This window comes from Giraffa tippelskirchi, chromosome X (genome assembly GCF_054371585.1).
Source record: "Giraffa tippelskirchi isolate mGirTip1 chromosome X, T2T-mGirTip1v1.2.pri, whole genome shotgun sequence".
Classification (NCBI taxonomy): domain Eukaryota; kingdom Metazoa; phylum Chordata; class Mammalia; order Artiodactyla; family Giraffidae; genus Giraffa; species Giraffa tippelskirchi.
In genome coordinates, this window is record NC_137289.1 from 74,527,489 (window position 1) to 74,553,997 (window position 26,509).

Genomic DNA, 26,509 nt, shown 5'->3' on the forward strand with positions numbered 1-26,509 from the left:
TCTGTTGTTTACAAGCCATTTAATGTATGGAACTTTTGTTATATCAGTCTGAACCAATTAACACATAAGACATGTTGTACTGATAACAAAAAGAGTTTTGCCTTTGGAATCCTTCCAGACTCTGCTTAATGTATCCATTCTTTTGGCTAATTTTCTGTACCAATTCCTTATAATAAAACAAGTTGCAGTGAGTTCTGTGAGTCTTCCTAGTGAATCATAGAATTCAGATTGATTTGGGGAAGCTGCCAAAATTGTAGTGAAATGAGAAGGGTCTTTTGTGGATTCTTCCCTCTAAATTTGTAATTGGTCCTTAACTGCTTGTAGTTGGGACCAGAAGCCTTGTGTGGACTTGGCTGTCTGGAGGACTGTGCCTTCAACTTCATAATTTAGCTAACTTCAAGAACTTATATGACTAAACTGCAATGTAGTCACTTTTGATTTGGGGGAAAAGATAGCAAGAACTTAAAATTCCATCCATACTACAAATTTTAGCATTTATTAATGATTTCATATCAGAAATATAAAAATAGCTCAAACGGTGTCAGATTATTTTTAAATATACAAAATGCCAAATGCTTCTGTAGATTATTAAATACTAGAGAAATATCACAGAAATTAAAATAATAAAAGCAATTGTACAAATACTTGTAGCATGTCAGTTTTTAATTTGAGAATAATTCTAACTTATAAATAAATTAACTTATTTATATGCATAACCTGTTAGTCTATTTTATTATAAGTGTATGTGAGCTCGTGCTAAGTCACTTCAGCTGTGCCTGAATCTTTACGACCCTATGGACCATAGCCGCCAGGATCTGTCCGTGGAATTCTCCAGGCAACAGTACTGGAGTGGGTTGCCATGCTTTCTTCAGGGGATCTTCCCAACCCAGGGATCAAACTCGCATTTCTTATGTCTCTTGAATTGGCAGGCCAGTTTTAAGCAACAGAACTTTTATACTATGATAAATTACAAAGTATACCACTAGAGTGCGCTAAAACATTTTCTTAAATTAGAAAGTAATTTCTAAAATCAATATTCATAAACTACTCTGAGCAAAAAAAGTTCTATTTATAGTTGGATTAACATTATAAAGCATATTTGAAGAAATTAAAGTAAAAACAAGGGTTTTCAACTTTTCTATTAACTATCTTAGATTTTGTACACAAAATTATTTTGATCTGTGGTTGGTTAAATCCATGGATGTGGAACATGTGGATACAGAGTTTTTGTTCAGTTGCTAAGTCGTATCGAACTCTTTGCAACCCATGGACTGTAGCACACCATGTTTCCCTGTCCTTCGCTATCTCTCAGAGTTTGCTCAAACTCATGTCCATTGAGCCAGTGATGTCACCCAACCATCTCATCCTCTGTCGACCTGTTCTCCTGTCCTCAATCTTTCCTAGCATCAGGGTGTTTTCCAGTGAGTCAAGTTCTCCCATCAGCTGGCCAAAGTATTGGAGCTTCAGCTTCAGCATCAGTCCTTCCAATTTAGGGTGATTTCCTTTAGGATTGACTGGTTTGATCTCCTTGCCGTACAAGGGACTCTCAGGAGTATTCTTCAGCACCACAATTTGAAAACATCAATTCTTCAGCACTCAGCCTTCTTTATGGTCCACCTCTCACATCTATACATGACTACTGGAAAAAAACATAGCTTTGACTATACAGAACTTTGTTGGCAAAGTGATGTCTCTGCTTTTTAATATACTGCCTAGATTTTTCAAAGCTAATCTCATGGCTGCAGTCACTGTCAGCAGTAATTTTGGAGGCCAAGAAAATAAGATCAGTTTTCCATTTTTTCCCCTCTATTTGCCATGAAGTGATGGGACCAGATGCCGTGATCTTAGTTTTTTGAACATTGAGCTTTAAGCTAGTTTTTTTTCACTTTCTTCTTTCACCCTCATCAAGAGACTCTTTAATTCCCTCTTCACTTTCTGCCACTAGAGTGGTATCATCTGAATATCTGAGGTTGTTGATATTTCTTCTGACAATCTTGATTCCAGCTTGTGATTAATCCAGCCTGGCATTTCTCATGATGTACTCTTCATGTTAGTTAAATAAGCAGGGTGACAATATACAGCTTTGACGTACTCGTTTCCTGTTTTTGAACCCGTTCATTGTTCCATGTCCAATTCTAGATGTTACTACTTGATCTGCATTCAGGAGGCAAGTAAGGTGGCCCGGTATTCCCATTTATTTAAGAATTTTCCAGTTTGTTGTGATCCACACTGTCAAAGGCTTTAGAGTAGCTTACGAAGCCATGTTTTTTCTGGAATTCTCTTGCTTTCTCTATGATCAAACGGATATTGGCAAGTTGATCTCTGGTTCTTTTGCTTTTTCTAAACCCAGCCTGTACATCTGGAAATATTTGGTTCACATACTGCTGAAGCCTAGCTTGAAGGATTTTGAGCTTTACCTTTCTAGCATGTGAATTAAGTGCAACTGTAAGGTAATTTGAACATTTTTTGGCATTGTCCTTCTTTAAGATTGAAATGAAAACTGATCTTTTCCAGATTTGTGGCCATTGCTGTGTTTTCCAAATTTGCTGACATATTGAAACATATTTAACAGCATTATCTTTTAGGATTTTAAATAGCTCAGCTGGATTTCCATCAACATCACTAGCTTTGTTCATAGGAATGCTTCCTAAGTCCCACTTGACTTCACACTCAAAGATGTTTGACTCTGAGTGATCACAACATTGTGGTTATCTGTGTCATTAAGATTTTTTTTTTTTGTATAAATCTTCTATGCATTCTTGACACTTCTTAATCTCTTCTCTTTCTGTTAGGTCCTTACAACCTCTGTCTGTTATCATGCCCATTCTTGTATGAAATATCCCCTTGATATTTTCAAATTTCTTGAAGAGATTTCTAGTCTTTCCCATCCTATTTTTTTCCCCCTCTACTACAGTCCTGGGTGTTCATTGGAAGGACTGATGTTGAAGCTGAAACTCCAATACTTTGGCCACCTCATGCAAAGAGTTGACTCACTGGAAAAGACCCTGATACTGGGAAAGATTGGGGGCAGGAGGAGAAGGGGACGACAGAGGATGAGATGGCTGGATGGCATCACTGGCTCGATGGACACAGGTTTGGGTAAACTCCGGGAGTTGGTGATGGACAGGGAGGCCTGGCATGCTGTGATTCATGGGGTCACAAAGAGTCAGACACGACTGAGCGACTGAAGTGAACTGAACTGAATTGAACTTTACATTGTGGATACAGAGTGCCAACTGTAAATGAACATAAAGCATAAAGTATGACTGCAGCCATACTCTTCTTTATGGAAACATCTTGCATAACCTGAGGAAAATTTTGTCAGAAAGCAGCTAAATTCAAAGAGAAAGGCAGAATAGGAACCCAAGTAATAAGCATATCTTTCACTTTCCTGTAACACTCCTCCCCAGTTGGAATGTCCCATAAAATCCAAGGGAAAAGACAAGGCTCTAATTCCAGCCTAGATCTATTTTTCTCATGTTCACACACATTTAAATACAAACCAGGAAACTTTGGACATGCACATTTGCTGATGTGGAGAGGAAATGAGACATAACTTGCCAGTAGATTATGCTATCTCCAGCCTTATTATGTTCACCAGAATTTTCAGTTGGCCATATAAACTCCAACCTACCACCAAGCTACAATGTGTTCTGAAAATTCACCTCTTGATGAGGCTTTCTGACGTAAGATATAGAAATAAGAGAGAGGCTATAATCATAGATATAGAGGGATTTTTTTTAAAGTGCTAGCAATAAATTTAGCTTAACGGATTTTATATCTTTAGTATATGGATTTTAAAAGAAATTTTATTATCAAAATTATTTTTAAAATAGGTAGAGGTAGCAGTAGAAGAAATTGTAAAAATGCCAATAAATGCCTGTATATCCTGTACAGATGACTTTACAGGCAAATTCTTTCAAAATTACAAAGCATAGATAATTCATGTGTCATTTAATTTATTATAGAAGATAAAGGAGGAAAATTTTTTTTTCATTTTATGAAGCAAATATAAATAAATAACTTGATAACCAAACTTGACACTAATAAAATCTAAAAGCCAAAGTAATTTATGAAAATAGGCACAATAACATTAAATGTTAGTTATAAAAATTCAGAAGTATTTTAAAAGACTCATACAGCATAATCAAGGACAGTTTATCCATAAGTTGAGGATGATTCAAATTTAGAAGATCTGTTATTACCATGGTTTCCCTTAATAGATCAAATGAGATAACATACACATATATGCATACAATTTTTCTCTAAATAATGAAATGATATTTAAGAAAATACACTCCCAAATTCATTTATGAAGCCACCATTACCATGATACCAAACTCAGAGAAAAACATAACAAAAAAATTATAGACCATTATTTTTATGAATATAGATGTAAGAATCTTCAACAAAATATTAGTAACTTGAATCCAATATAGAGAATGGATCATATACCATGATCAAGTGGGATTTATTCAAATGATGCAAGGGGTACAATATTTGCACATTAGTCAATATAATACACCACATTAACAAAAGGAAGGTTAAAAATCACATGATCATTTCAATAGATGCAGTAAAAGCGTCTGACACATTTAGCATTCATTCATGATAAAAAAAACTCTCATCAGAGTGGATGTAGAGTGAAAATATCTCAACAAAATAAAGGTTACTTAGGAGAATCCTACAGCTAACTTCATACTCAACAGTGAAAAGATGAAAGACTTTCCTATAAATTCAGAGCAAGACAAAGGTGCCTACCCTTGGCCCATCTATGTAACATAGTATTGAGTTTTAGTCACAGCAATCAGACAAGAAAAAGAAAAAAATGGTATCAAAATTGAGAGGGAAAAAGTAAAACTGTCACTAACCAAAGATGACATGATACTTTATATAGTAAACCCTAAAGTCTCCACCTCAAAACTTTAAAAATTAATCAATAAATTCAGCAGTGTTGCAGGATGCAAGATTAATATACAGAAATCTATTGTTTTTCTATACACAAATAATGAACTATCAGAAAAAGTAAAAAAAAAACTGCTTCATTTTGTAATTATTAAAAAAAAACCCTGCTTCAAATGGCATCAAAATGAATATCATAGATAGAAATAAACTTAACCAAAAAAATGAAAGATTTATACTCTGAAAACTATAAAACTTGCTGAAGGAAACTGAAAATGATCAAATAAATGTAAAGATATCCTCTGCTATTGGATTGAAAAATAATTAATATTGTTAAAATAGCCAAACTACTCAAAGCAATAGAGATTTAACTCAATCCCTATCCTAATACCCATGACATTTTCCACAAAACTAGAAGAAATAATCCTAAAATGTATATGGAACCACGATACACCCCAAATTATCAAAGCAATGTTGAGAAAAAAATAAAAGTACTGGAGGTTTCACCAGCCCAGGATTTAGACTATACTACAAAACTATAGTGTTCAAAACAGTAAAGTATTAGCACAAAAACAGACACATTGATCAATGGAATAGAATAGGGAGCCCATAAATAAATACACACACCTATGGTCAACTAACCTACAACAGAGGAGGCAAGAATATACAATGAAGAAAAAGCAGTCTCTTCAAAAAGTGGTGTTGTGAAAACTGAACATAAACCTGTAAAACAATGAAACTAGAACATTTTATCACACCATAAACAAAAATAAAAGTGGATGAATGCCTTAAGTCTTAGACTTGAAACCATAAGGCTCCTAAAAGTGAGCATAGGCAGAACATGTTTTGATATAAATCATGGTAGTAATGTGTGGATCTGTCTTCTAAGGCAAGAGACAAAAGAAAAAATAAACCAATGTGACCTAATTAAATTTAAATGCTTTTTCACAGCAACGGAAACTATCAACAAAACAGAAAGACAAATATTGAATGGGAGAAATTATTTGCAAATGAAATGACACACGAGGGGTTAATATCTACAATATATAAACAGCTCATACAACTTTTATTATAAAAACAAACCAAGCAAACAAACAAAAAAAAACAGAAGCCCTAAATAGACATTTTCCCAAAGAATACATACAGATGATTAACCGGCAGATGGAAAAATGCTCAACATTGCTAATTATCAGAAAAATGCAGGTCTCAACAGCAATGAGATATCATCCCACAGCTGTCAGAATAACTATCACTGAAAAGTCTGAAAATTACAAATGTCCACGAAGATGTGGAGAAAAGGGAACCCTTATATTCTGTTGGTAGGAATTTAAATTGTTGCAGTCAAGATGCAAAACACTGTGGAGGTTCCTCAAAAAACGAAATATAGAACTATCATATGATATGGCAGTTCCACTCCTGGGTATATATCTGGAAAAAACAAAAACTCTGATACTAAAAGATACATGTGCCCCAATGTTCATAGCAGCATTTTTTTTACAATAGCTAAGACAGAGAAACAAATCAAGTGTTCAACAACTGACAAAGAGATAAAAAAGAAGTCCATGTATACAATGGATTCTTACTCAGCTATAAAAAAGAATAAAATTCTGCCATTTGCAGCAACATGGATGAACCTAGAGAGTATTATGTTTATTGATATGTAAGAGAGAGAAAGATAAAAGCTGCATGGTATTACTTATATGAGGAATCTAAAAAATAATGCAAAAGAATGTATATAGAAAAACAGACACAGAGATATGATAAACAAACTAGTGGTTATCAGATGTGAGAGGGAAGTGGAGAGGGGCATGTTAGAGGTATAGGATTAAGAGATACCAACTACTATATAATATAGATAAGAAACAAGGATATGTTGTATAAAACAAGGAATTACTTCCATTTCTTGTAATAACTTTAAATAGTGTATAATATATAAAAATAGTGAATCACTACACTTGAAACTAGTATAATGTAAATCAAATATACTTCAATAAAAATAAATAGGATATACAAGAAAAATAAGTGAGGAACAAATTTATGACAAATAAATACTGTAGAGAAAATTGCAGAAGATCATCTAAAAAATAAATACAATTATTAGAAGAAATTCACATAAACATACTCATAACAATCCTATGGGATAAGGTCTGATACATTTGCTATTTTGCATATGAGAAAACAAAATCACAGAGAGAATGAATAATTTCCTCAAAGCTACACGGCTAGAAAATGGAAGAGCCAGGATTTGATTCCTTATTGTTTAATTCAAGTATTGAAGCAGCAAATGCAATTTTGAAATAGCTAAGACAAGGAAGCAACTTAAATGTCCATCAGCAGGTGAATGGATAAAGAAGATGTGGTACATATATAAAATGGAATATAACTCAACCATTAAAATTCAGGAAATAGTGCCATTTGCAGCAACATGGATGGACCCAGAGATTATCATACTGAGTGAAGTAAGTCAGAAAAGACAAATATAATATGATATTGTTTATATGTAGAAACTTTAAAAAAATGATACAAATGAAATTATTTACAAACAGAACCAGACTCACAGGCTTAGAGAACAAACTTATGTATAACTGATTTACTTTGCTGTACACTTGAAACTAACACAACATTCTTAATAATCTATATTCCAAAATAAAATACAAATTATAAAATTTTCCACTAACAAATTCAATTAAAAACACAACACAATGACATAAATGTAAGATGAAATGTATAAGCTTTCTATGAAGAAACAATTAAGCTTCATTGAAATACATTTAATACTTGAAAAATAAATAATGAATAGTATTCAAATTCGGTGAGCATCATTATGGAAATGTTTTTAAAAATTGCTAGGTCACATTCAAAGTTCATCAGGGAGAATAAATGGCTAAAATTATCAAAAAATACTATGAGAAAGAACAATTAAAAGAGAATACCACACCACTTATTAAAATGTATTTTAAAACTATTAGAAATGAGTCTATGTTATGGCACAGGAACCAGAAAACAGATACAGTGATTACCAGAATTGATCAATTATTCATTCTGTATCAAGCACTGCTTTAAATAGTTTCCATGTAAATATTTTTTTCCCATGTAAGCCAGTGAAGATGAAATAAAGAGCCTCTTGATGAAGGTGAAAGAGGAGAGTGATAAAGCTGACTTAAAACTCAACATTCATAAAACTTAGACCATGGCATCTAGCCCCATCACTTCATGGGAAATAGATGGGGAAACAATGGAAACAGTGACAGACTTTATTTTCTTGGGCTCCAAAATCACTGCTGATAATGACTGCACCCATGAAATTAAAAGACACTTGCTCTTGGAAGAAAAGCTATGACCAATTTAGACAGTACATTAAAAAGCAGAGACATTACTTTGCCAACAAAGGTCCATCTAGTAAAAGCTATGGCTTTTCCAGTAGTCATGTATGGATGTGAGAGTTGGACTATAAAGAAAGCTGAGTGCCGAAGAATTGATGTTTTTGAACTGTGGTGTTGAAGACTTTTGAGAGTCCCTTGGACTGCAAGGAGATCCAACCAGTCAGTTCTAAAGGAAATGAATCCTAAATATTCATTAAAGGACCGATGCTGAGGCTGAAACTCCAATACTTTGGCCACCTGATGCGAAGAGTTGACTCCTTACAAAAGACCCTGATGCTGGGAAAGTTTGAAGGCAGGAGGCGAAAGGGACAGCAGACGACAAGATGGTTGGATGGCGTCACTGACTCAAGGGACATGAGTTAGAGGAAACTCCGGGAGATGGTGAAGGACAGGGAAGCCTGGCATGCTGTGGTCTATGACATCGCAAAGAGTTGGACAGACTGAGTGACTGAACAACAACTCATACTATCTCATTAAACCCTTTCATAATCCTAAGAATTAGACCTCATTATTATCCCAATTTTATGAAAGGTAATGTCAAAACTCAAAAAGTAACTTCTAAGGCTCAAAGCTAGTAAATGATATTTATGACTCAAAATCTGCACTCTGAACCACTGTACTGTGTGTAGTGAAATATGAAACTCACCTCCATACTGAGGAACAAATAAGCACTTAGCATATGATGCCAATGGCATTTCAAGTCAGTATGAAAGTGTTGGTGTAATTGACTGATCCCCAGGGTAATTACAATGTTCCCGTAACACCCCCAAACTCTATTTTTTAATGGTATAAATAATTAAATTTTCTAAGATAAAATGAAATATTTTGGAAGAAGACATTGGTGAATATTTATATGATTTGAGGGTTTGCAAAACTTTTACTAAACACGATATATAAGGCATAAAATATTGATCAGGGACTTCCCTGGTTACATAGTGACAAGAACCTGCCTGCCAATGCAAGGGATACAGGTTTGATCTCTAGTCTGGTAAGACCCACACTTGCTGCAATGAGAGAAAGCCCACACACAGAAACAAAAATTCAGCACTACCAAAAATAGAGAAGGATGATCTATTTGACTTCATAAAAATTTAAATATTCTGAATGTAAATAAGAAAGAAGCAAGCTCATATACAATATCAAAAGAGAAATGACAAATGAAAATATGGGACACATATTAAGGAAAAAGAAAACTTTGATAGAACTGATATAGTGTTCTAGCAAGCAACATATTATGCAAGACAGAAACATTCTCATATACAAATAAGTAAAAGGCATGAAAAGGAATATCACTGAGAAAAAGCAAATGGCCATAGGCTTGTGAAAAAATGTTTAATGCTAGTAGTGAACAGTGAATATTGAAATACTGATGAGATGCAATTTTCCAGCAAATTAGTGAGTTTTTTAAAAAGTTTAATGCTCAAATTTTCCAAGCCATTTTAAAACACTGTTCATGAAATCATTAAATAATTCTGATTTTCTGCATGGCTGTTTTATCACATACATTAAGAACCATATAAATGTTCATATAAACCCCCAATTTAAAAAAAAGCAAGATTAATTTATAGAGTACAATAATATGGAAGACACAGAGAAAAAAAGTTTTTTTTCAAAACTACACTAAGTTAGGATTGGCTCATTACATGCTTCACTTCCCCACTAAAATATAATCTGGAGTTTTTATCACATTTTTGTTAAATTCTTCAGCAACCAGCACAGAGCCTGGCATATGATAAATTCTAATAAATATTTTCCAAATTAATGAATCAAAATGTAAACTTAAATGTGAATATTCGTGGTAAAAATGACAGGATAGAAAACTTAATATATATTTCAAACTTAATTTTATCTTAGAAATTAGAATTATCTTGGAATATATATATATTCCCAGGTGGCTCAGTGGTAAAGAATCTGCCTGCCAATGCAGGAGAGGCAGGTTCAATACCTGGGTCAGGAAGATCCCCTGGAGAAGGAAATGGAAACCCACTCCAGTATTCTTATTTGAAAAATTCCATGGAGCCTGTTGAGTGGCAGTCCATTTGGGCACATAGAGTTGGACACAACTGAAGTGACTTAGCAAACAAGCACTAGGTTTGTCATAACTTTTCCTCCAAGAAGCAAGTGACTTTTAATTTTATGGCTGCAGTCACCATCAGCAGTGATTTTGGAGCCCAAGAAAATAAAAAATAAAATAAAATAAAATGTCACTCTTCCACTTTTTCCCCATCTATTTGCCATGAAGTGATGGGACCAGATGTCATGATATTTATTTTTGGAATGTTGAGTTTTAAGCCAGCTTTTTCACTCTCCTCTTTCACTTTCATCAAGAAGCTCTTTAGTTCCTCTTCTCTTCCTCTCATAAAGGTTGTGTCATCTGCATATCTGAAGATGTGATATTTCTCCCAGCAATCCTGATTCCAGCTTGTGATTCATCCAGCCCAACATTTCACATGATGCACTCTGCATATAAGTTAGATAAGCAGGGTGACGGTATACAACATGCATACCTTTCCCAATTTTGAACTACTCAGTTATTCCATGTCTGGTCCTAAATGTCGTTTCTTGACATACATACAGATTTCTAAGTAAAAAAGTAAGGTGGTCTGGCATTCCCATCTCTTTAAGAATTTTCCATTTAATCTATAGATTGCTTTGGGTAGTATACTCATTTTCACTATATTAATTCTTCCAATCCATGAACACGGTATATTTCTCCATCTGTTTGTGTCCTCTTTGATTTCTTTCTTCAGTGTTTTATAGTTTTCTATATATAAGTCTTTTGTTTCTTTAGGTAGATATATTCCTAAGTATTTTATTCTTTTTGTTGCAATGGTGAATGGTATTGTTTCCTTAATTTCTCTTTCTGTTTTCTCATTATTGGAGTATAGAAATGCAAGGGATTTCTGTGTGTTAATTTTATATCCTGCAACTTTACTGTATTCATTGATTAAATCTAGTAATTTTCTAGTAGAGTCTTTAGGGTTTTCTATGTAGAGGATCGTGGCATCTGCTAACAGTGAGAGTTTTAATTCTTCTTCTCCTATCTCTATTCTTTTATTTCTTTTTCAGCTCTGATTGCTGTGGCCAAAACTTCCAAAACCATGTTGAATAGTAGTGGTGAAAGTGGGCATCCTTGCCTTGTTCCTGACTTTAGGGGAAATGCTTTCAATTTTTCACCATTGAGGATAATGTTTGCTGTGGGTTTGTCATATATAGCTTTTATTATGTTGAGATATGTTCCTTCTATTCCTGCTTTCTGGAGGGTTTTTATCATAAATGGATGCTGAATTTTGTCAAAGGCTTTTTCTGCATCTATTGAGATAACCATATGGTTTTTATCTTTCAATTTGTTAATGGGCTGTATTACATTGGTTGATTTGCGAATGTTAAAAAAACCTTGCATTCCTGGGATAAAGCCCACTTGGTCATGATGTATGATCTTTTTAATATGATGTTGGATTCTGTTTGCTGGAATTTTATTAAGGATTTTTGCATCTATGTTCATCAGTGATATTGGCCTGTAGTTTTCCTTTTTTGTGACATCTTTGTCTGGTTTTGGAATTAGGGTGATGGTGGCCTCATAGAATGAGTTTGGAAGTTTACCATCTTCTGCAATTTTCTGGAAGAGTTTGAGTAGGATAGGTGTTAGCTCTCCTCTAAATTTTTGGTAGAATTCCACTGTGAAGCCGTCTGGTCCTGGGCTTTTGTTTGCTGCAAGATTTCTGATTACAGTTTCGATTTCCATGCTTGTGATGGGTCTGTTAAGATCTTCTATTTCTTCCTGGTTCAGTTTTGGAAAGTTATACTTTTCTAAGAATTTGTCCATTCTTTCCGAGTTGTCCATTTTATTGGCATATAGCTCTTGGTAGTAGTCTCTTATGATCCTTTGTATTTCTGTGGAGTCTGTTGTGATCTCTCCATTTTCATTTCTAATTTTGTTGATCTGATTCTTCTCCCTTTGTTTCTTGATGAGTCTGGCTAATGGCTTGTCAATTTTGTTTATCTTCTCGAAAAACCAGCTTTTAGTTTTGTTGATTTTTGCTATGGTCTCTTTTGTTTCTTTTGCATTTATTTCTGCCCTAATTTTTAAGATTTCTTTCCTTCTACTGACCCTGGGGTTCTTCATTTCTTCCTTCTCTAGTTGCTTTAGGTGTAGAGTTAGTTGATTTATTTGATTTTTTTCTTATTTCTTGAGGTACGCCTGTATTGCTATGAACCTTCCCCTTAGCATTGCTTTTACAGTGTCCCATAGGTTTTGGGTTGTCGTGTTTTCATTTTCATTCGTTTCTATGCATTATTTGATTTCTTTTTTGATTTCTTCTGTGATTTGTTGGTTATTCAGAAGCGTGTTGTTTAGCCTCCATATGTTGGAATTTTTAATAGTTGTTTTTTCCTGTAATTGAGGTCTAATCTTACTGCATTATGGTCAGAGAAGATGGCTGGGATGATTTCAATTTTTTTGAATTTACCAAGGCTAGATTTATGCCCCAGGATGTGATCTATCCTGGAGAAAGTTCCGTGTGCACTTGAGAAAAAGGTAAAATTGATTGTTTTGGGGTGGAAACTCCTGTAAATATCAATTAAATCTAATTTGTCTATTGTATCATTTAAAGTTTGTGTTTCCTTGTTAATTTTCTGTTTAGTTGATCTATCCATATGCGTGAGTGGAGTATTAAAGTATCCCACTATTATTGTGTTATTGTTAATTTCCCCTTTCATACTTGTTAGTATTTGCCTTATATATTGTGGTGCTCCTATGTTGGGTGCATATATATTTATGATTGTTATGTCCTCTTCTTGGATTGATCCTTTGATCTTTATGTAGTGTCCTTCTTTGTCCCTTTTCACAGCCTTTATTTTAAAGTCTATTTTATCTAAAACGAGTATTGCGACTCCTGCTTTCTTTTGGTCTCCGTTTGCATGAAATATGTTTTTCCATCCCTTAACTTTCAGCCTGTGTGTGTCCCTAGATTTGAGGTGGGTCTCTTGTAGACAGCATATATAGCGGTCTTGCTTTTGTATCCATTCAGCCAGCCTTTGTATTTTGGTTGGGACATTCAACCCATTTACATTTAAGGTAATTATTGATAAGTATGATCCCGTTGCCATTTACTTTGTTGTTTTGAGTTCGTGTTGAAACATCCTTTCTGTGTTTCCTGTTTAGAAAAGATCCTTTAGCATTTGCTGGAGAGCTGGTTTGGTAGTGCTGAATTCCCTCAGCTCTTGCTTGTCTGTAAAGCTTTTGAATTCTCCTTCATATCTGAATGAGATCCTTGCTGGGTACAGTAATCTGGGTTGTAGATTATTCTCTTTCATTACTTTAAATATGTCCTGCCATTCCCTTCTAGCCTGAAGGATTTCTATTGAAAGATCAGCTGTTATCCTTATGGGGATCCCCTTGTGTGTTATTTGTTGTTTTTCCCTTGCTGCTTTTAATATTTGTTCTTTGTGTTTGATCTTTGTTAATTTGATTAATATGTGTCTTGGGGTGTTTCACCTTGGGTTTATCCTGTTTGGAACTCTCTGGGTTTCTTGGACTTCTGTGACTATTTCTTTCTTCATTTTAGGGAAATTTTCAACTATTATCTCCTCGAGTATTTTTTCATGGCCTTTCCTTTTATCTTCTTCTTCTGGGACTCCTATGATTCGAATGTTGGGGCGTTTCATATTGTCCCAGAGGTCCCTGAGGTTTTCCTCATTTCTTTTCATTCTTTTTTCTTTTTCCTCTCTGCTTCATTTATTTCCATCATTCTATCTTCTACCTCACATATTCTATCTTCTGCCTCAGTTATTCTACTGTTGGTTCCCTCCAGAGTGTCTTTTATCTCCTTTAATTCATTATTCGTTATATATTGACTCCTTTTTATTTCTTCTAAGTCCTTGATAAACATTTGTTGCATCTTCTCAATCCTTGTCTCCAGGCTATTTATCTGTAACTCCATTTTGCTTTCAAGATTTTGGATCATTTTTATTATCATTATTCTAAATTCTTTTTCAGATAGATTCCCTATCTCCTCCTCTTTTGTTTGGTTTTGTGGGCATTTCTCATTTTCCTTTACTTGCTGAGTATTTCTCTTCCTTTTCATCTTGTTTAGATTGCTGTGTTAGGCATGGCCTTTCTGTATTCTGGTAGTATGAAGTTCCTCTTTATTGTGGAGGTTCCTCACTGTGGGTGGGGTTGGACAGGTGGCTTGTCAAGGCTTCCTGGTTGGGGGAGCTTGTGTCGGTGTTCTGGTGGGTGGAGCTGGATTTCTGCTCTCTAGAGTGCAATGGAGTGACCAGTATTAATTTTTGAGATGTCTATGGATTTGGTGTGCCTCTGGGCAGCCTGTATATTGATGCTCAGGTCTATGTTCCTGTGTTGCTGGAAAATTTGTGTGGTATGTCTTGCTCTGGAACTTATTGGCTCTTGGGTGGAGCTTGGTTTCAGTGTATATGTGGAGGCTATTGGATGGTCTCTTATTAATTAATGTTTCCCCTGGCTTTCAGTCTTATACTTGCAGTAGCCTCAAGACTTCTCCATCCATACAGCATCAATAATAAAACTTTTAGGTTAATGGTGAAAAGATTCTCCACAGTGAGGGATACCCAGAGAGGTTCACTGAGTTACATGGAGAGATGAGGTGAGGGGGGAGGGGTTAAGGTGACCAGGAGGGGAAGAGGGGAATTCAAATGTGGAGAGAGCAATCTAGCCAGTAAGCACTTCCCTCTGTGCTTTCCACAGTCTGGAACCCTCAGAGTAGTTCACAGAGATACATAGAGAGGGGGGAGGAAGGTAATAGAGGTGAGCATGAGTAGAAAGGGAGGAATCAAGAGGGAAGAGAGAGATCTGGGCAGTATCCTGTTCCTGAAGTGTTCTCCGGTACCCAGATCACCCTCAGAGATTCACAGAATTGGGTTGAGAAGAGAAGGAGGAGGGTGGGAGATAGAGGTTTCCTGGGGGAGAAGAAAGAGCATCAATAGGGGGAGAGAGTAATCAGGCCAGTGATCACACTCCTGAGTAAAAATGGGTCCTAAAGATTGGGTTCTTAAATGTACAAAATTGATATCAAATATGTAAAACAAAGATTAAAAATCTAGAGTAGAGGGTAGACTCTTATAAAACTTACAATATAAAAAAAAAGAAAAAAGGAAACAGTGTAAAAAGAAAAAAAAACAGTAAAACAGTAAAAAAAGTAAAACAGGAAAAAAACAGTAAAAAAAGAAAACACAAAAGGTATAAGATATATGTATGCAGTTTGCTTCAAAAATAGGGTTTATTTTTTTGCAAGTTAATAGTGGGTTATGAAAATGAAAGTTAAAGGTGTAGTAGAGGACCTGAAGAAAAAGGAAAGAAGAGAAAAAAATTTAAAAAAAAATAAAAAAATATAAATAATAATAGTAAAAAATATATATATCCCGGAATTTCTCTGGAGCTGTTGTGAGCAGTGTGGGGTCTGCTCAGTTGCAGACAGATCCTTGTTTCTGCTTATACTTTTCAAGATCTATAGGTCCCTTTCAATGCAGTCGGTATTAACTACAGGGATTTTAATCTGTTGGCCTGTCACTTCCAAGGCGCTTCCCTCTCTTTATTTGGCTTCTGTTTGGAAGTCTCTTCAGTATCTAATTTCCGCCCTGCAACAAAGGGGTGGAGGTGGTCTCTTTAGGTTCGCTTGTTCAATCGTGCTGTGGGGAGGAAGGAACACTGCAAACCTGGTGTGTGTGTGGTGAGCTCGCAGTGTCTCGGCCTCACTGGTTTCGCCCCCGCTCACGGTGTGTGCTTTCCCTGTCTACCCTCCTCGGGCTTCAGGTTACTCGGCCGGGGAGTGGGCCAGGGAGTGGGCCCTGAGATGCGTGCACTTCCCAGGTCTAAGCCACTCAGGTTCAGGCTCCCGGTTACTCCACAAAGGCGCAGACTCGGTTTCGCCCACGGCTTGTGCCGTTCCCGGTCGGAGCTGCTCAGGCGGCCAGGAGTTTGGCGAACGCACTCTCCCCTGTTGGGGCAGTGCGGCTTATCACCTCCCTGGTCCCCGCCTCGGGTTACGGGCACGCCCGGCTCCGGTGTGCTTTGTGTCGGTTATGGGGAGCTGGTCTCTGGCTGCGACCCTCCCGGCGGCTGTCGACCCTCCAGGATCTCAGGCAGTCTTTGCTTAGAAACTGGGAGCCTGTTTGCAGTTTGGTAGGGGGTGCCCTCTCTGGGGCCGAGTTTGCCCCTTTCCGGCTCTGGCGGGCCCCGCCTGCCTGCTATGTCTGGCGGGGGATGGGGAGGTCCGCAGCCGGCTAGCTCTCCTCTGGTATCGCTCAGTCCTTTGTTCTGTGAGTGGGCCGGCAGTGCCTTAGAGTTGGGCTTTTCGCGGGATAGTTCTCTCTCTCTGGCTGTCCCACAGTTTAGGTTGCTGTCTGATGTTAGCTCCCTCAGATTGCCCTCAGGGCGTTCGGGCCCAGTCCTTACCCTAGGCAGTGCCGCCTGTTCCTCTCCATTCAGCCCCCACTTGCTGGTGGCGGATGATGCAAGCGTCTGGGGTTCTTTCCTGGGAGTTGCCTTTAGGCACGTAATCTGTGGGTTTTATTTATTTTTTCTCCCAGTTATGTTGCCCTCCGAGATAGGAAATCTTCCCCCACACCCGCCGGTTAGAGGGTTTCCTGGTGCTTGGAAATTTCTCGTCTTTTACTACTCCCTCCCTGGGACGGGTCTCCGTCCCTAACTCTTTTGTCTCTCTTTTTATCGATTATAATTTCTCCTACATCTTTTGAAGATAATGTGCTGTCTTTGTGGATGCCTGACGTCCTCTGCCAGCCTTCAGAAGTAGTTCTGTGAAGTTTGCTCAGCGTTCAGATGTTCTTTCGATACATTTGTGGAGGAGAGAGTGGTCTCCCCATCCTATTCCTCTGCCATCTTAGCCCTGCCTCCGAGATAATCATATGGTTTTTATTTTTCACTTTGTTAATGTGGTGTATTACACTGATTGATTGGCGGATATTAAAGAAACCTTGCATTCCTGGGATAAAGCCCAATTGGTCATGATGTATGATCTTTTTAAAATGATGTTGGATTCTGTTTCCTAAAATTTTATTAAGGATTTTTGCATCTATGTTCATCAGTGATATTGGACTGTAGTTTTTTTTGTGTGTGGCATCTTTGTCTGGTTTTGGAATTAGGGTGATGGTGGCCAAAGAATGAAATTAGAACTCTTTCTAACACCATACACAAAAATAAACTCAAAATGGATTAAAGGTCTAAACGTAAGACCAGAAACTATAAAGCTCCTAGAGGAAAACAGGCAAAACACTCTCCGACATAAATCACAGCAGAATCCTCCATGACCCACCTCCCAGAATATTGGAAATAAAAGCAAAAATAAACAAATGGGACCTAGTTAAACTTAAAAGCTTTTGCAAAACAAAGGAAAGTATAAGCAAGGTGAAAAGACAGCCTTCAGAATGGGAGAAAATAATAGCAAACGAAGCAACAGACAAACAATTAATCTCAAAAATATACAAGCAACTTCTGCAGCTGAATTCCAGAAAAATAAACGACCCAATCAAAAAATGGGCCAAAGAACTAAACAGACATTTCTCCAAAGACATACAGATGGCTAACAAACACATGAAAAGATGCTCAACATCACTCATTATTAGAGAAATGCAAATCAAAACCACAATGAGGTATCATTTCACACCAGTCAGAATGGCTGCTATCCAAAAGTCTACAAGCAATAAATGCTGGAGAGGGTGTGGAGAAAAGGGAACCCTCTTACACTGTTGGTGGGAATGCAAACTAGTACAGCCACTATGGAGAACAGTGTGGAGATTCCTTAAAAAACTGGGAATAGAACTGCCATATGACCCAGCAATCCCACTGCTGGGCATACACACTGAGGAAACCAGAATTGAAAGAGACGCGTGTACCCCAATGTTCATCGCAGCACTGTTTACAATAGCCAGGACATGGAAGCAACCTAAATGTCCATCAGCAGACGAATGGATAAGGCAGCTTTGGTACATATACACAATGGAATATTACTCAGCCATTAAGAAGAATACATTTGAACCAGTTCTATTGAGATGGATGAAACTGGAGCCCATTATACAGAGTGAAGTAAGCCAGAAAGAAAAACATCAGTATAGTATACTAATGCATATATATGGAATTTGAAAGATGGTAACGATAACCCTATATGCGAGACAGAATAAGAGACACAGATGCATAGAACAGTCTTATGGACTCTGAGGGAGAAGGTGAGGGTGGGACGTTCTGAGAGAATAGCTTTGAAACATGTATATTATCATATGTGAAACCAAACACCATTCCATGTTCAATGCATGAGACAAATGCTCAGGGCTGGGGCAATGGGATGACCCAGAGGGATGGGATGGGGAGGGAGGTGGGAGGGGGGTTCAGGATGGGGAACACATGTAAACCCATGGCTGATTCATGGCAATGTATGGCAAAAATCATTACAATATTGTAAAGTAATTAACCCCCAACTAAAATAAATAAATTTATTAAAAAAAAAAAAAGAATTTTCCACAGTTTGTTGTGATTCACACAGTGAAAGACTTTAGCGTAGTCAATGAAACAGAAGTAGATTTTTTTTTCCTGGTATTACTTTTTCTATGAGCCAACAGATGTTGGTAATTTGATCCCTGCTTCCCTTGCTTTATCTAAATCCGATTTGTACATCTGGCCATTCTTGGCTCATGTACTTCTGAAGCCTAGCTGGAAGGATTATGAGCATTACCTTGCTAGCAAGTGAAATGAACACAGTTGTATGGTAGTTTGCACTTTCTTTGGAATTGCCTTTTTTGGAGATTGAAATGCTAACTGACTTCCAGTCCTGTGGCCACTGCTGAAATTTCCAAATGTGTTGCCTTACTGAGTGCAGCATTTTAACAGCACCAGCGTTTAGGATTTTAAATAGCTCAGCAGGAATTCCATCACCTCCATTAACTTTGTTCATGTGAATGCTTACTAAGGCCCACTTGACTTCACATTCCAGAATATCTGGCTCTAGGTGAATGCCCACACCATCATGGTTATCCAGGACATTAAGACTTTTTTTTTTTTGTATAGTTCTTCTGTGTATTCTTGTCACCTCATCTTGGTCTCTTCTGCTTCAGTTAGATCCTTGCCATTTCTGTCTTTGTTGTGCCCATCTTTGCATGAGATATTGCTTTGATATATCTAATTTTCTTGAAGAGTTCTCTAGTCTTTCCCATTGTACTGTTTCCCTCTATTTCTTTGCTTTGTTCACTTAAGAAAGCCTTCTTATCTGTCCCTGCTATTCTCTGGAATTCTGATTCAATTGGGTATATCTTTCCCTTTCTCAGGGAAAGCTTGTATTCTCAGTTATTAGTAAGGCCTCTTCATAAAACCACTTTGCTTCCTGTATTTCTTTTTCTTTGGGATGGTTTTAATCACTGCCTCCTGCACAATGTTACCAACCTCAATCCATAGTTCTTCAAGTGCTCTGCCTACAAGATCTAATCCCTTGAATCTATTCATAGAATCCACTGAATAATCACAAGGAATTTGATTTAGGTCATGCCTGAATGTCCTAGTGGTTTTCCCAACTTTCTTCTATTTAAGCCTGGATTTTGCAATAAGGAAGTCATGATCTGAGCCACAGTCAGGTCCAGGTTTGTTTTTGCTGATGGTATAGAGTTTTTCCATCATCAGCTGCAAATAATATAATCAATCTGATTTTGGTATTGACCATCTGGTGGTGTCCATGTGTAGAATCATCCCTCCTGTTGTTGGAAGAGGTTGTTTTCTATGACCAGTGTGTTTGTTCTCTTGGCAAAACTCTGTTAGCCTTTGCCCTGCTACAATTTATACTCCAAGGCAAAATTTGCCTGTTACCCCAGGTATCTTTTGACTTCCTACTTTTGCTTTCCAATCCCCTATGATGAGGGATTCCCAGGTGGCTCAGTGGTAAAGAATCCACCTGCAATGCAGGAGCCATGAAAAACACAGGTGTGATCCCTGGAATGGGAAGATCCCCTGGAGTAGAGCATGGCAACCCACTCCACTATTCTTGACTGGAGAATCCCATGGACAGAGGAGCCTGGCAGGCTACACTCCTAGGGTCACAAAGAGTCAGACATAACTGAAGAAGCTTTTCATACATGCATGCCCCTATGATGAAAAGGTGTTAGTTCCAGAAGATCTTACAAGCCTTCATAGGCTCAGTCAAGTTCAGTATCTTTGGCATTAGAGGTTTGGACATAGATTTTGATTGCTGTGATGTTTGAGGGTTTGCCTTGAAAATGAAAAGAGATCATTCTGTTGCTTTTGAAATTGCTCCCAAGTACTGCATTTCTGACAAAATGTGGCCCACTGGAGAAGGGAATGGTAAACCACTTCAGTATTCTTGCCTTCAGAATTCCATGAACAGTATGAAAAGGCAAAAAGATAGGACACTGAAAGATGAACTCCCCAGGTCGGTAGGTGCCCAATATGCTACTGGAGAAGAGTGGAGAAATAACTCCAGAAAAAATGAAGAGATGGAGCCAAAGCAAAAACAACTTCCAGTTGTTGATGTGACTGGTGATGGAAGTAAAGTCCGATTCTGTAAAGAACAATATTACATAAGAGCCTGGAATGTTAGATCCATGAATCAAAGTAAATTGGAAGTGGTAAAACAGGAGGTGGCAAGACTGAACATCGACATTTTAGGAATCAGTGAACTAAAATGGACTGGAATGGGAGAATTTAATTCAGATGACCATTATATCAACTACTGTGGGCAAGAATCCCTTGAAGAAATGGAGTAGCCCTCATAGTCAACAAAAGAGTCCAAAATGCAGTACTTTGGCGGAATCTCAAAAACGACAGAATGATCTCTGTTCATTTCCAAGGCAAACCATTTAGTATCACAGTAATCCAAGTCTGTGCCCCAACCAGTAATGCTGAAGAAGCTGAAGTTGAATGGTTCTATGAAGACCTACAAGAACTTTTAGAACTAACACCCAAAAAATATATCCTTTCATTATAGGGGACTGGAATGCAAAAGTAGCAAGTCAAGAGATACATGGAGCAGTAGTCAAGTTTGGCATTGGAGTACAAAATGAAGTAGGTGAGGGTGGGACGTTCTGGGAGAATAGCATTGAAACATGTATATTATCATATGTGAAACAGAACACCATTCCATGTTCGATGCATGAGACAAATGCTCAGGGCTGGGGCAATGGGATGACCCAGAGGGATGGGATGGGGAGGGAGGTGGGAGGGGGGTCCAGGAAGGGGAACACATGTAAACCCATGGCTGATTCATGTCAATGTATGGCAAAAACTACTACAATATTGTAAAGTAATTAGCCCCCAACTAAAATAAATAAATTTACTTAAAAATAAATAAATAAATAAAATGTAATAAAATGTTAATCAAAAATTTAAAAAAAAAATGAAGCAGAGCAAAGTCTAACAACGTTTTGCCAGGAGAATGCACTGGCCGTAGAAAACACTCTCTATTAACAACACAAGAGGAGGCTCTATACATGGACATCACTATATGGACAATACCAAAATCAGATTGATTATATTCTATGAAGCCAAAGATGGAGAAGCTCTATTCAGTCAGCAAAAACAAGACAAGGAGCTGACTGTGGCTCAGATCATGAACTCCTTATTGCCAAATTCAGACTGAACTTGAAGAAAGTAGGGGAAACCACTAGACTACTCAGGTATGACCTAAATCACATCCTTTATGATTATACAGTGGTAGTGACAAATAGATTCACGGGATTAGATCTGATAAACACAGTGCCTGAGAACTATGGATGGAGGCTCTTGACATTGTACAGGAGGCAGTGGTCAAGACCATCCCCAAGAAAAAGAAGTGCAAAAAGGCAAAACGGTTGTCTGATGAGGTCTTACAAATAGCTGAGAAAAGAAGAGAAGCTAAAGGAAAAGGAGAAAAGGAAAGATATGCCAATTAGAATGCAGAGTTCCAAAGAATAGCAAGGAGAGACAAGAAAGCCTTCCTCAGTGATCAACGCAAAGAAATACAGTAAACAATAGAATGGGAAAGACTAGAGATCACTTCAAGAAAACTAGTGATACCAAGGGAATATTTCATGTAAAAATGGACACAATAAAGGACAGAAATGGCGTGGACCTAACATAAGCAGAAAATAATAAGCAGTGTCGGAGTCCTGCTCCAGCTGGTCCAGGAGTACCCAAGGGATGAACGGCATCGGCGAGAAGAAAGAAAGAAACAGAGTTTTTTTTGATGGCCCAAGGACCATAATCTTTATTGCTTTCAGTTTCTACTTATATAGCATATGTTCTTCCACTTAATGACTCTTACAATATTTTTTGTTCAAATCAGCATCCCCTGATTCTAAGATGTGTTAAAAGTTTTTTCCTAGTCCTTTGTCATATTTTGGTTACGTTTATCCCGAAACCTATGTTTATTCTACTAAAACATAGTCTAAGAATCATATTATTCCATATAGTTATTCTGTACAGCCTGCTACTACAGTGAGTACAGCGTCTTGCTTCAGTGAATAAGTACTATAACGGCATCTAAGGTCAAGAGTTCCTCATAGTATAGCTATTGTCGGTGGTTTGTTTACCATCTACCCACATACCACAAGACTATTTCTGGCAGGGACAAGTCTTTTGCAGTTTACCTTGAAACCATTTAAAATACAATTGAATAAGAGACCATCCAATAGCCTCCATAAATACACTGAAACCAAGCTCCACCCAAGAGACAATAAGTTCCAGAGCAAGACATACCACGCAAATTCTCCAGCAACGCAGGAACATAGACCTGAGCATCAATATACAGGCTGCCCAGAGGCACACCAAATCCATAGACATCTCAAAAGTTAATACTGGTCACTCCATTGCACTCTAGAGAGCAGAAATCCAGCTCCACCCACCAGAACACCGACACAAGCTCCCCCAACCAGGAAGCCTTGACAAGCCACCTGTCCAACCCCAACCACAGTGAGGAACCTCCACAACAAAGAGGAACTTCATACTACCAGAATACAGAAGGGCCACGCCTAACACAGCAATCTAAACAAGATGAAAAGGCAGAGAAATACTCAGCAAGTAAAGGAAAATGAGAAATGCCCACAAAGCCAAACAAAAGAGGAGGAGATAGGGAATCTATCTGAAAAAGAATTTAGAATAATGATAATAAAAATGATCCAAAATCTTGAAAGCAAAATGGAATTACAGATAAATAGCCTGGAGACAAAGATTGAGAAGATGCAAGAAATGTTTATCAAGGACTTAGAAGAAATAAAAAGGAGTCAATATAGAATGAATAATGAAATAAAGGAGATAAAAGACACTCTGGAGGGAACCAACAGTAGAATAACGGAGGCAGAAGATAGGATAAGTGAGGTAGAAGATAGAATGATGAAAATAAACGAAGCAGAGAGGAAAAAAGAAAAAAGAATCAAAAGAAATGAGGAAAACCTCCGGGACCTCTGGGACAATATGAAACGCCCCAACATTCGAATCATAGGAGTCCCAGAAGAAGAAGATAAAAGGAAAGGCCATGAAAAAATACTCGAGGAGATAATAGTTGAGAATTTCCCTAAATTGAGGAAAGAAATAGTCACAGAAGTCCAAGAAACCCAGAGAGTTCCAAACAGGATAAACCCAAGGCGAAACACCCCAAGACACATATTAATCAAATTAACAAAGATCAAACACAAAGAACAAATATTAAAAGCAGCAAGGGAAAAACAACAAATAACACACAAGGGGATCCCCATAAGGATAACAGCTGATCTTTCAATAGAAACCCTTCAGGCTAGAAGGGAATGGCAGGACATACTTAAAGTAATGGAAGAGAATAATCTACAACCCAGATTACTGTACCCAGCAAGGATCTCATTCAGATATGAAGGAGAATTCAAAAGCTTTACAGACAAGCAAGAGCTGAGGGAATTCAGCACTACCAAACCAGCTCTCCAGCAAATGCTAAAGGATCTTCTCTAAACAGGAAACACAGAAAGGATGTTTCAACACAAACTCAAAACAACAAAGTAAATGGCAACGGGATCATACTTATCAATAATTACCTTAAATGTAAATGGGTTGAATGCCCCAACCAAAAGACAAAGGCTTGCTGAATGGATACAAAAACAAGACCCCTATATATGCTGTCTACAAGAGACCCACCTCAAAACTAGGGACACACACAGGCTGAAAGTGAAAGGATGGAAAAACATATTCCATGCAAACGGAGACCAAAAGAAAGCAGGAGTCGCAATACTCGTTTCAGATAAAATAGACTTTAAAATAAAGGATGTGAAGAGGGACAAAGAAGGACACTACATAAAGATCAAAGGATCAATTCAAGAAGAAGACATAACAATCATAAATATATATGCACCCAACATAGGAGCACCACAATATATAAGGCAAATACTAACAAGTATGAAAGGGGAAATTAACAATAACACAATAATAGTGGGAGACTTTAATACTCCACTCACGCCTATGGATAGATCAACTAAACAGAAAATTGACAAGGAAACACAAACTTTAAATGATACAATAGACTAATTAGATTTAATTGATATTTACAGGAGTTTCCACCCCAAAACAATCAATTTTACCTTTTTCTCAAGTGCACATGGAACTTTCTCCAGGATAGACCACATCCTGGGCCATAAATCTAGCCTTGGTAAATTCAAAAAAATTGAAATCATCCCAGCCATCTTCTCTGACCACAATGCAGTAAGATTAGACCTCAATTACAGGAAAAAAACTATTAAAAATTCCAACATATGGAGGCTAAACAACACGCTTCTGAATAACCAACAAATCACAGAAGAAATCAAAAAAGAAATCAAATAATGCATAGAAACGAATGAGAATGAAAACACAACAACCCAAAACCTATGGGACACTGTAAAAGCAATACTAAGGGGAAGGTTCATAGCAATACAGGCGTACCTCAAGAAACAAGAAAAAAATCAAATAAATCAACTAACTCTACACCTAAAGCAACTAGAGAAGGAAGAAATGAAGAACCCCAGGGTCAGTGGAAGGAAAGAAATCTTAAAAATTAGGGCAGAAATAAATGCAAAAGAAACAAAAGAGACCATAGCAAAAATCAACAAAACTAAAAGCTGGTTTTTCGAGAAGATAAACAAAATTGACAAGCCATTAGCCAGACTCATCAAGAAACAAAGGGAGAAGAATCAGATCAACAAAATTAGAAATGAAAATGGAGAGATCACAACAGACTCCACAGAAATACAAAGGATCATAAGAGACTACTACCAAGAGCTATATGCCAATAAAATGGACAACTTGGAAGAAATGGACAAATTCTTAGAAAAGTATAACTTTCCAAAACTGAACCAGGAAGAAATAGAAGATCTTAACAGACCCATCACAAGCACAGAAATCGAAACTGTAATCAGAAATCTTCCCGCAAACAAAAGCCCAGGACCAGACGGCTTCACAGTGGAATTCTACCAAAAATTTAGAGGAGAGCTAACACCTATCCTACTCAAACTCTTCCAGAAAATTGCAGAAGATGGTAAACTTCCAAACTCATTCTATGAGGCCACCATCACCCTAATTCCAAAACCAGACAAAGATGTCACAAAAAAGGAAAACTACAGGCCAATATCACTGATGAACATAGATGCAAAAATCCTTAATAAAATTCTAGCAAACAGAATCCAACATCATATTAAAAAGATCATACATCATGACCAAGTGGGCTTTATCCCAGGAATGCAAGGTTTTTTTAACATCCGCAAATCAATCAATGTAATACACCACATTAACAAATTGAAAGAAAAAAACCATATGGTTATCTCAATAGATGCAGAAAAAGCCTTTGACAAAATTCAGCATCCATTTATGATTAAAACCCTCCAGAAAGCAGGAATAGAAGGAACATATCTCAACATAATAAAAGCTATATATGACAAACCCACAGCAAACATTATCCTCAATGGTGAAAAATTGAAAGCATTTCCGCTAAAGTCAGGAACAAGGCAAGGATGCCCACTTTCACCACTACTATTCAACATAGTTTTGGAAGTTTTGGCCACAGCAATCAGAGCTGAAAAAGAAATAAAAGGAATCCAGATAGGAAAAGAAGAAGTAAAACTCTCACTGTTTGCAGATGACATGATCCTCTACATAGAAAACCCTAAAGACTCTACTTACAATGGAGAAAAGACAATCTCTGTAACAAGTGGTGCTGGGAAAACAGGTCAACCACTTGTAAAAGAATGAAACTAGAACACTT